Source organism: Triticum urartu, chromosome 3A (genome assembly GCF_056163025.1).
Source record: "Triticum urartu cultivar PI428250 chromosome 3A, HENAU_Tu73, whole genome shotgun sequence".
In the NCBI taxonomy this organism is placed as follows: Eukaryota; Viridiplantae; Streptophyta; class Magnoliopsida; order Poales; family Poaceae; genus Triticum; species Triticum urartu.
This window is the reverse complement of record NC_141875.1, coordinates 29,217,739-29,230,576: the sequence shown is the minus strand read 5'-3', so window position 1 is coordinate 29,230,576 and position 12,838 is coordinate 29,217,739.

The window sequence follows — 12,838 nt, the reverse complement described above, 5'->3', positions numbered from 1 at the left end:
CGGTGGGATCTTTTGGAAAGAACTAAATACAGCTCTGAATATTGGGAACTTGACGAAGGTAAAGAGTGAGGTATTAAACTTAAATATGATTGTGTTAAATCTTTTATGGATACCAATGCTTTTCAAAAGTTTAGTGATAACCCACAAGTATTGGGGATCGCAACAGTTTTCGAGGGTAGAGTATTCAACCCAAATTTATTGATTCGACACAAGGGGAGCCAAATAATATTCTTAAGTATTAAAAGTTGAGTTGTCAATTCAACTGCACCTAAAGGACTCAATATCTGCAACAAAGTATTTAGTAGCAAAGTAATATGGAAGTAACGGTAACAGTAGCAAAAGTAACATTATTGGTCTTGTAGTGATTGTAACAGTGGCAACAGTAAAGAAACTAAGCAAAGATAATTATATGAAAAGCTCGTAGGCATTGGATCAGTGATGGATAATTATGTCGGATGCGATTCCTCATGCAACAGTTATAACATAGGGTGACACAGAACTAGCTCCAGTTCATCAATGTAATGTAGGCATGTATTCCTAATATAGTCATATGTGCATATCGAAAATAACTTGCATGACTTCTTTTGTCCTACCCTCCCGTGACAGCAGGGTCGTATTGGAAACTAACGGATATTAAGGCCTCCTTTTAATAGAGTACCGGACCAAATCATTAACACTTAGTGAATACATGAACTCCTCGAACTACGGTTATCACCGGGAGTGGTCCCCATTATTGTCACTCGGGGTTACCGGATCATAACACATAGTAGGTGACTATTGACTTGCAAAATAAGCTCAAGAACTCACATATATTCATGAAAACATAATAGGTTCAGATCTGAAATCGTGGCACTCGGGCCCTAGTGACAAGCATTAAGCATATTAAAGTCATATAAACATCAATCTCAAAACATAATGGATACTAGGGATCAAACCCTAACAAAACTAACTCGATTACATGATAAATCTCATCCAACCCATCACTGTCCAGCAAGCCTATGATGGAATTACTCACACACGGCGATGAGCTTCATGAAATTGGTGATGGAGGAAGGTTGATGATGACGATGGCGATGGATTCCCCTCTCCGGAGCCCCGAACGGACTCCAAATGGGCCCTCCCGAGAGAGATTAGGGCTTGGCGGCGGCTTCGTATCGTAAAACGTGATGAATCCTTCTCTCTGATTTTTCCTCCCCGAACGTGAATATATAGAGTTGAAGTTGAGGTCGGTGGAGTCTCAAGGGGCCCAAGAGATAGGGGGCGCGCCCAGGGGGGTGGGCACCACCCTCGTGGATAGGGTGTGGGGCCCCTGGTGTTGATTCTTTCGCCAATATTTTTATAAATTCCAAAAATGTTCTCCGTGAAGTTTCAGGTCATTCCGAGAACATTTATTTCTGCAAAAAAACAACAACATGGCAATTCTGCTGAAAACAGCGTCAGTCCGGGTTAGTTCCATTGAAATCATACAAGTTAGAGTCCAAAACGATGGAGACGTATCAACTTTCCCCAAGCTTAAACCTTTGCTTGTCCTCAAGCAATTCACTTGACAGACTGAAATTGATAAAGAAAAACTTTTACAAACTCTATTTGATCTTGTTGTTGTAAATATGTAAAGCCAGTATTCAAGTTTTCAGCAAAGATTATGAACTAACCATATTCACAATAACATTTAGGTCTCATGTTTACTCATATCAATGGCATAATCAACTAGCGAGCAATAATAATAAATGTCGGTTGACAACACTTTCTCAAAACAATCTAATATGATATAGCAAGATGGTATCTCGCTAGCCCTTTCTGAGACCACAAAACATAAATGGAGAGCACCTCTGAAGCTCAAGGACTGACTAAACATTGTAATTCATGGAAAAAGAGATCCAGTCACAGTCATACTCAATGTAAACTAATAGTAATGCATGCAAATGATAGCGGTGATCTCCAACTGGTGCTTTTTAATAAGAGGATGATGATGCAACATAAAAGGAAATAGATAGGCCCTTCGCAGATGGAAGCAGGGTTATGTAGAGGTGCCAGAGCTCGATTTTTGAAATAGAGATAAATAATGTTTTGAGTGGCATACTTTCATTGTTAACATAACAACCGAGAGATCTCAATATCTCCCATGCTACACACATTATAGGCCGTTCCCAAACATAAAGGTAAAGTTTATACTCCCCCACCACCAACAAACATTAATCCATGGCTTGTCCGAAACAACGGGTGCCTCCAACTAACAACAATCCTGGGGGAGTTTTCTTTGCAATTATTTTAATTTAAGCATGGGACTGGGCATCTCGGTTACCAGCCATATTCTCATGAATGAGGAGCGGAGTCCACTCCTCGTGAGAATAACCCACCTAGCATGGAAGATATAGACAACCCTAGTTGATACATGAGCTGTTCAAGCATACAAAACAAAATTTCGTTTGAAGGTTTGAGTTTGGCACTGAAGGAAATATGCCCTAGAGGCAATAATAAAGTTATTATTTATTTCCTTATATCATGATAAATGTTTATTATTCATGCTAGAATTGTATTAACCAGAAACATAATACATGTGTGAATACATAGACAAACAGAGTGTCACTAGTATGCCTCTACTTGACTATTTCATTGATCAAAGATGGTTATGTTTCCTAACCATGGACATGAGTTGTCATTTGATAAATGGGATCACATCATTAGGAGAATGATGTGATTAACTTGACCTATTCCGTTAGCTTAGCACCAGATCATTTAGTATGTTGCTATTGCTTTCTTCATGACTTATACATGTTCCTTTGACTATGAGATTATGCAACTCCCATTTACTGGAGGAACACTTTGTGTGCTACCAAACGTCAAAACGTAAATGGGTGATTATAAAGGTACTCTACAGGTGTCTCCAAAGGTACTTGTTGAGTTGGTGTATTTCTAGATTAGGATTTGTCACCGATTGTCGGAGAGGTATCTCTGGGCCCACTCAGTAATGCACATCACTATAAGCCTTGCAAGCATTGTTACTAATGAGTTAGTTGCGGGATGATGTATTAAGGAACGAGTAAAGAGACTTATCGGTAACGAGATTGAACTAGGTATTGAGATACCGACGATCGAATCTCGGGCAAGTAACATACTGATGATGAGTTTATATCATTTGATGTATTGAAGGTAGTTTGGTGTCCCGGATGAGATCTAGAACATGATGAGGAGTCTCGAAATGGTCGAGATGTAAATATCGATATACTGGATGAGTATATTCGGACATCGGAGAGGTTCCGAGTGATTCGGGTATTTTTCGGAGTACCGGAGGAGTTACGGGAATATGGGAGTACATATGGGCCTTAGTGGACTTTAAGGGAAAAAGAGCAGAAGCCACGAGGGCTAGCCGCGCGCCCCATGGGCCTAATCCGAATTGGACTAGGGGAGGGGCTGTGCCCCCTCTTTCCTTCTCCTCCCCTTCTCCTTCCTTCCCCTCCTAGTAGGACTAGGAAAGGAGGAATCCTACTCCTACCAGGAGGAGGATTCCCCCATTTGGCGCACTTAGAGAGGCCGGCCGACCTCCCCTTGCTCCTTTATATACGGGGGCAGGGGCACCCTAGAACACACAAGTTGATTGCTCCAAGTCGTGTGCGGTGCCCCCCTCCACCATAATCCACCTCGATCAGATCGTAGCGGTGCTTAGGCGAAGCCCTGCGTCGGTAGCAACATCATCACCGTCATCACGCCGTCATGCTAACAAAACTCTCCCGTGGAGCTCTGCTAGATCGGAGTTCGTGGGACGTCATCGAGCTGAACGTGTGCTGAACTCGGAGGTGCCGTGCAATCGGTACTTGGAACGGTCGAATCGTGAAGACGCACGACTACATCAACGGCGTTGTGCTAACGCTTCCGCATTCGGTCTACAAGGGTACGTGGACACACTCTCCCCTCTCGTTTCTATGCATCACGATGATCCTGTGTGTGCGTAGCAATTTTTTTGAAATTACTACGTTCCCTAACAGTGGCGTCCTAGCCAGGTTATTGTGTAGATGTTATATGCACAAGTAGAACACAAGTGAGTTGTGGGCAATACAAGTCATACTGCTTACCAGCATGTCATACTTTGGTTCGGCGGTATTGTTGGATGAAGCAGCCCGGACCGATATTACGCGTACGCTTACACGAGACTGGTTCTACCGACGTGCTTTGCACGCAGGTGGCTGGAGGGTGTCAGTTTCTCCAACTTTAGTTGAACCGAGTGTGGCCACACCCGGTCCTTGCGAAGGTTAAAAAACATTAACTTGACGAACTATCATTATGGTTTTGATGCGTAGGTAAGAACGGTTCTTGCTCAGCCCGTAGCAGCCACGTAAAACTTGCAACAAACAAAGTAGAGCACATCTAACTTGTTTTTGTAGGGCATGTTGTGATGTGATATGGTCAAGACGTATGAGATATAAGTTGTTGTATGAGATGATCATGTTTTGTGGAAGTTATCGGCAACTGGAAAAAGCCTTATGGTTGTCTTTTTATTGCATAAGATGCAAGCGCCAAATAATTGCTTTACTTTATCGCTATGCGATAGCAATAGTTGCAAGAGCAATAGCTGGCGAGACGACCATGTGACGACACGTTGATAGAGATCATGGTGTCATGCCGGTAACAATGAAGATCATGACAGTACTTTGGAGATGGAGATCAAAAGCACAAGATGATGATTGACATATCATGTCACATATTTTGATTGCATGTGATGTTTATCTTTTATCCATCTTATTTTGCTTAGTTCGACGGTAGCTTTATAAGATGATTGATAACCCACAAGTATAGGGGATCGCAATACTTTCCGAGGGTAAAGTATTCAGCCCAAATTTATTGATTCGACACAAGGGGAGCCAAAGAATACTCTCAAGTATTAGCAGCTGAGTTGTCAATTCAACCACACCTGGAAACTTAGTATCTACAGCAAAGTATTTAGTAGCAAAGCAATATGATAGTGGTGATAACGGTAGCAAAAGGTAACAGTAGTAAAAGTAATGTTTTTGGTATTTTGTAGTGATGATAGCAATAGCAACGGGAAAGTAAATAAGCGAAGAACAATATATGAAAAGCTCGTAGGCAATGGATCGGTGATAAAGAATTGTGCCGGATGCGGTTCAGTCATAACCTAGGGTGACACAGAACTAGCTCCAGTTCGTCAATGTAATGTAGGCATGTATTCCGGATATAGTCATACATGCTTATGGAAAAGAACTTGCATGACATCTTTTGTCCTACCCTCCCGTGGCAGCGGGGTCCTTACGGAAACTAAGGGATATTAAGGCCTCCTTTTAATAGAGAACCGGAACAAAGCATTAACACATAGTGAATACATGAACTCCTCAAACTACGGTCATCACCGGTAAGTATCCCGATTATTGTCACTTCGGGGTTGACGGATCATAAGACATAATAGGTGACTATACACTTGCAAGATAGGATCAAGAATACTCATATATTGATGAAAACATAATAGGTTCATATCTAAAATCATGGCACTCGGGCCCTAGTGACAAGCATTAAGCATAGCAAAGTCATAGCAACATCATTCTCAGAACATAGTGGACACTAGGGATCAAACCCTAACAAAACTAACTCGATTACATGATAGATCCCATCCAACCCATCACCGTCCAGCAAGCCTATGATGCAATTACTCATGCACGACGGTGACCATCATGAAATTGGTGATGGAGGATGGTTGATGATGATGATGGTGATGGATTCCCCTCTCCGGAGCCTCGAACGGACTCCCGATCAGCCCTCCCGAGAGGTTTTAAGGCTTGGCGGCGGCTCCGTATCGTTAAACGCGATGATTTCTTCTCTCTGAAATTTTTTCTCCCCGAAACTCAATATATGGACGTGGAATTGGAGTCGGAGATGCAACAGGGGGCCCACGAGGTAGGGGGGCGTGCCCTAGGGGGGCACGCGCCCCCCACCCTCGTGGAGAGATGGTGGGCCCCCTGGCCTTCATATTTGGCAGGTATTTTTCTTATTTTCTGAAAAGTGGCTCCGTGAAGTTTCAGGTCATTCCGAGAATGTTTGCTCCTGCACATAAATAACACCATGGTAATTCTGCTGAAAACAGCGTCAGTCCGGGTTAGTTCCATTCAAATCATGCAAGCTAGAGTCCAAAACAAGGGCAAAAGTGTTTGGAAAAGTAGATACGTTGGAGACGCATCAACTCCCCCAAGCTTAAACCTTTGCTTGTCCTCAAGCAATTCATTTGACAAACTGAAAGTGATAAAGAAAAAGTTTTACAAACTCTGTTTGCTCTTGTTATTGTAAATATGTAAAGGCAGCATTCAAGTTTTCAACAAAGATTATAACTAACCACATTCACAATAACGCATAGGTCTCAAGTTTACTCATATCAATAGCATAATCAACTAGCAAGCAATATTAATAAATCTCGGATGACAACACTTTCTCAAAACAAGCATAATATGATATAACAAGGTGGTATCTCGCTAGCCCTTTTTGAGACCTCAAAACATAAATGCAGAGCAGCTTTAAAGACCAAGGACTGACTAGACATTGTAATTCATGGTAAAAGAGATCCAGTCAAGTCATACTCAATGTAAACAAACAGTAATGAATGCAAATGATAGTGGTGCTCTCCAACTGGTGCTTTTTAATAGGAGGATGATGACTCAGCATAAAAGTAAATAGATAGGCCCTTCACAGAGGGAAGCAGGGATTTGTAGAGGTGCCACAGCTCGGTTTTGAAACAGAGGTGAATAAAATTTTGAGTGGTATACTTTCATTGTCAACATAACAACCAAGATATGGCGATATCGTCCGCGCTACACACATTATAGGCGGTTCCCAAACAGAATGGTAAAGTTTATACTCCCCCTTCCACCAACAAGCATCAATCCATGGCTTGCTCGAAACAACGAGTGCCTCCAACTAACAAGAGTCCCAGGGGGAGTTTTGTTTGCAATTATTTTGATTTAGTTTGCATAAAGCATGGGACTGGGCATCCCGGTGACCAGCCATTTATCTTGTGAGTGAGGAGCGAAGTCCACTCATCTTGAGAATAACCCGCCTAACATGCAAGATACAGACAACCGTAGTTGATACATGAGCTATTCGAGCATACAAAACAGGATATTTATTTGAAGGTTTAGAGTTTGGCACATACAAATTTACTTGGAACGGCAGGTAGATACCGTATATAGGTAGGTATAGTGGACTCATGTGGAATAACTTTGGGGTTTAAGGAGTTTGGATGCACAAGCAGTATTCCCTCTTAGTACAGGTGAAGGCTAGCAAAATATTGGGAAGCGACCAGCTAGAGAGTGACAACAGTCACGAACATGCATTAAAACTAATCAACACCGAATGCAAGCATGAGTAGGATATAATCCACCATGAACATAAATATCATGAAGGCTATGTTGATTTTGTTTCAACTACATGCGTGAACACGTGCCAAGTCAAGTCACTTAAATCATTCAGAGGAGGAACCACCCTATCATACCACATCATAACTATCTCAATAGCATGTTGGCACGCAAGGTAAACCATTATAACTCATAGCTAATCAAGCATGGCATAAGAACTTATGATCTCTAGTTGTCATTGCAAACATGTTTATTCATAATAGGCTGAATCAGGAATGATGAACTAATCATATTTACAAAAACAAAAGAGGTCGAGTTCATACCAGCTTTTCTGCTCTCAGCCAGTCCATCACATATCATCATAATTGCCTTCCACTTGCACGATCGAATGAGGTGAATAATAATAATAGTGCACGTGCATTGGACTAAGCTGGAATCTGCAGGCATTCAATAAACAGGAGAAGACAAGGCAATATGGGCTCTTTTGTCAGATAAACAATAATGCATATAAGAGCCACTTCAACAATTTAATTATGGTCTTCTCCTATCGACCCCCAAAGAAAAGAAAAGAAATATAACTATTTACACGGGAGAGCTCCCAACAAGCAAAATAAGAACAGGAAATATTTTTGGGTTTTCTTTTTAATTACTACTACAAGCATGGAAATTAAACTGATTAAAAGCTACAACTAATTTTTTTGGTTTTTTGGTTTTTCTTAAGGTTTATTAAACACACAAGAATAAAGCATAAAAAAGGAAAATAAACTAGCATGGATGATACAATGAAAAAGTATGAGCACCGACATCTAGCAATGAGTGTGTGAACATAAATGTAATTTCGGTGGGAAATACGTACTCCCCCAAGCTTAGGCTTTTGGCCTAAGTTGGTCTATGGCCACGGCTGGCCTGGCGGATATCCATAATAGTAGCTGGGGTCGTACTGTGATGCAGCAGCTATCGCCTGCTGAGCTGCAGCGTGGCGACGAGCGTTCTCCTCTCTCCTCTCGTACTCATCTGCCTCCTCTCTGGTAATAGTATATCCTCCTCTTGCCTGATAATCAAAGAAGGCAGGAGCAGTGAGAGTAATACGGATAGCACGGCGTCTGGCAAAGATTAGTCGATATTGGAGAGGTGATTCGTTCCTCTCGACAAACTAGTGGTGAACCATAGCATTAAAATCTAGATAAGCAGGAGGTAATTCAATATCATCTTCGCGTATGGCTATACCAAGAAAATTAGCTATGCGGGTTGCATAAATTCCACCAAAGAAATCTCCATTAAGTCTCTTAAGATGCAACCTACATGCAACAATGGCTCCCAAATTATATGAGTTGTCTCCTAACACACCACTCCTAAGAATACTAAGATTAGGGACACACGTGACATGCCTCATCTTTACCATTAATGCATCTACCTATGAAGAGAGATAAATAATGTATAGCAGGAAAGTGAATGCTCCCTATGGTAGCTTGTGAAATATCTCTAGATTCTCCCAAAGTTATTCTAGCAAAAAAATATCTAAATTCAGATTTGCGAGAATCCCTTATACTACCCCATTGTGGAAGTTTGCAAGCAGTTGTAAAATCCTCTAAGTCCATAGTGTAAGATTTATCATAAAGATCAAACAAGACAGTTGGAGAATTACGTGAAGTTGAAAATTCAAACCTCCTCACAAAGGTACTGGTGAGATAGTGATACTGGCTGCACTTCTCTTCCTCGAAGCTCACAAGATCACCGTTACGCAAATATGTGTTAAATTCTTCCTTAATTCACGCTCAATCCATAAAGTTCTCAGAAGGCCATTCACAAAGACGCACTGGAGCGTGTCTTGGTGGCTCTTCATCAGCATCACGCATTGCAAGCCTGGGTCCTTGCTTCCTTGAAGAACCACCTTGGAACATTTTCCTAATCATATTTTTTTAGTAACTTCAAAATAAAAGTAAACCAAAATCAATAATATTGATACCAACTACTCCTACAAGTGCCTAGGGCCTATATCATGCATCAAAACTACTTGGAACCATATGAATTTGACATGCAAGCTCAAGAACAGGGTCACCTAAGCAGCAAAAATTTGCAATGAATAAAGCACTAGAACAAAAACTAATTGGACCAATGGAGGAGTCACATACCAAGGAACAATCTCCCCAAGCAGTTTTGTGGGAGGTGCTTTGAGCAAGGAGATCGAAAATGGCAGCAATGTGAGGTAGAACTCATGCTTGAGCTGGATATTCGTGTTTGTGGGAGGAAGATGAAGTGTCTGGGTGCAGGAATAAGTGGAGGATGGCCACCATGGGCCCACGAGGCAGGGGGCGCACCCTAAAAGGGTGGGCGCGCCCTCCACCCTCATGGGCAGGTGGTTGACCCCCCTGGTGTGTTCTCAGTTCCATAAATCCTCAAATATTATAGAAAAAATCATATTTAAATTCCAGGGCATTTGGAGAACTTTTATTTTTGAGGTATTTTTATATTGCAGGAATAATCAGATAACAGACATAAACATATTTATTTTTATTTTATTTAATATAAATAACAGAAAGTAAAATTGGGGTACAGAAGGTTGTGCCTTCTAGTTTCATCCATCTCATGATCATCAAAAGGAATCCACTAACAAAGTTGATCAAGTCTTGTTAACGAACTCATTCCGAATAACATGGAACCGGATAACACTATGTTACCTCAAGGGGGATATGCACGTCCCCAATAATAAGAATATCATATTTATTCTTGACAGAAGGAAGAGGGAATTCAAAACCTCCAAATATAATCGATGGAATTTTTCCAATAGAGTTGATACCATGAACTTGAGGTTGTTTCCTTGGAAAGTGTACCGTATGCTCATTGCCATTAACATGAAAAGTGACATTGCCTTTAGTGCAATCAATAACAACCCTTGCAGTATTCAAAAAGGGTCTTCCAAGAATAATAGACATACTATCGTCCTCGGGAATATCAAGAATAACAAAGTCCGTTAAAATAGTAACGTTTGCAATTACAACACGCACATCCTCACAAATACCGACAGGTATAACAGTTGATTTATCAGCCATTTGCAAAGATATTTCAGTAGGTGTCAACTTATTCAAATCCAGTTTACGATATAAAGAGAGAGCCATAACACTAACACCAGCTCCAAGATCACATAAAGCAGTTTTAACATAGTTTCTTTTAATATAGCATGGTATAGTTGGTACACCGGGATCTCCAAGTTTCTTTGGTATTCCACCCTTAAAAGTATAATTAGCAAGCATGGTGGAAATTTCAGCTCCCGGTATCTTTATTTTATTTGTAATAATATCTTTCATGTACTTAGAATAAGGATTGGTTTTGAGTATATCAGTTAATCGCATAGGCAAAAAGATAGGTCTAATCATTTCAGCAAAGCGCTCAAAATCCTCATCATCCTTTTTCTTGGATGGTTTGGGAGGAAAAGGCATGGGTTTCTGAACCCAAGGCTCTCTTTCTTTACCATGTTTCCTAGCAACAAAGTCTTTCTTATCATAACGTTGATTCTTTGATTGTGGGTTATCAAGATCAACAACAGGTTCAGTTTCTATGTCATTATCATTACTAGGTTGAGCATCATCATGAACATTATCATTAGTTTCAGGTTCATTACCAGATTGTGTTTCAGCATTTTAGAAGAACTATCATTAGTTTCAAGTCCTATCATTTTTCTTTTTCTTCTTTTTAGAAGAACTAGGTACATCTATGTTATTTCTCTGAGAATCTTGCTCAATTCTCTTAGGGTGTCCTTTAGGATACAAAGGTTCCTGAGCAATTCTACCAGTTCTAGTAGCCACTCTAACAGCATAATCATTATCTTTACTATTCAATTCATTGAGCAAATCATTTTGAGCTTTAAGTACTTGTTCTACTTGAGTGGTAACCATAGAAGCATGTTTACTAATAAGTTTAAGTTCACCTTTAACATTAGCCATATAATCACCCAAGTGTTCAAGCATATTTTAATTGTTTTTCAATTGTCTACCAAAATAAGCATTAATGTCTTCTTGCTTAGCCATAAATTTATCAAACTCATCTAAACATGGGCTAGCAAATTTAGTAAATGGGGTTACAGCTCTATCATATCTATAGAGAGAATTTACCTTTACTACCTGTGTCGGGTTATCAAGACCATGAGTTTCTTCAATAGGTAAAGGATTATATGTTTCTTCAACAGGCGGTAAATTAAGACCATTTATTTCTTCAATAGGAGGTAAATTCTTAACATCTTCAGCTTTAATACCTTTTTCTTTCATAGATTTCTTTGCCTCTTGCATATCTTCAGGACTAAGAAATAGATTACCCTCTTCTTCGGAGTTGGTTTAGGAATAGGCTCAGGAATTGGGTTTGGAGGTGTCCAATTATTTTCATTTGTCAACATATTATTCAATAGAATTTCAGCTTCATCCAGTGTTTTCCAGAAAACAGAACCAACACAACTATCCAGGTAATCTCTGGAGGCATCGGTTAGTCCATTATAAAAGATATTAAGTATTTCATTTTTCTTAAGAGGATGATCAGGAAAAGCATTAAGTAATTGGAGAAGCCTCCCCCAAGCTTGTGGGAGACTCTCTTCTTCAATTTGCACAAAATTATATCTATCCCTTAAAGCAGCTTGTTTCTTATGAGGAGGGAAATATTTAGAAGAGAAGTAATAAATCATATCCTGGGGACTACGCACACAACCAGGATCAAGAGAATTAAACCATATCTTAGCATCACCCTTTAATGAGAACGGAAATATTTTAATGATGTAAAAGTAACGAGTTCTCTCATCTTTAGTGAATAGGGTGGCTATATCATTCAATTTAGTAAGATGTGCCACAACAGTTTAGATTCATAACCATGAAAAGGATCAGATTCAACCAAAGTAATTATATCAGGATCAACAGAGAATTCATAATCCTTATTAGTAACAAAGATAGGTGAAGTAGCAAAAGCAGGGTCAGGTTTCATTCTAGCATTTGGAGATTGCTTACTCCATTTAGCTAATAATCTTTTGAATTCATTTCTATTTTGGCAAGCTAAAATAGCTAAAGAAGCTTCTTGATCAAAGACATAACCCTTTGTCGGGGTAATGGGCCACGGGTAGGCCAACCCGAGTCCCATGACCTTTCAAGACATCAGGGCAGGCTGCGCCCCTCAAGACTCCGGGACGAAGAGCCGCCTCCTGAGGAGTCGACGGCAGGGCGGCCGACAACCCGCTCACGGCCGTGTCCTAGGGACGACTTCCAGAGAAGCCGGCTTTGGGGAGTCGGCCGGCGACTCCAACAAACCATGACCTCATCGAAGGGGATGGGGCAGAGGCGTGGCTACAGTGAAGCTCACTCCCGCCCCTTACCAAGGGCAGGCATGGCCACAACACGCCGTACCCGGGAAGATCTCCGTGCGGCGTGGCACTGTTGCCCGGTTGGCCCTGACATCAGCACAACAGTACCAAGTCCTGCGCCCACGATGGCTTGTCCTTACGTCCCGGAGGCAGC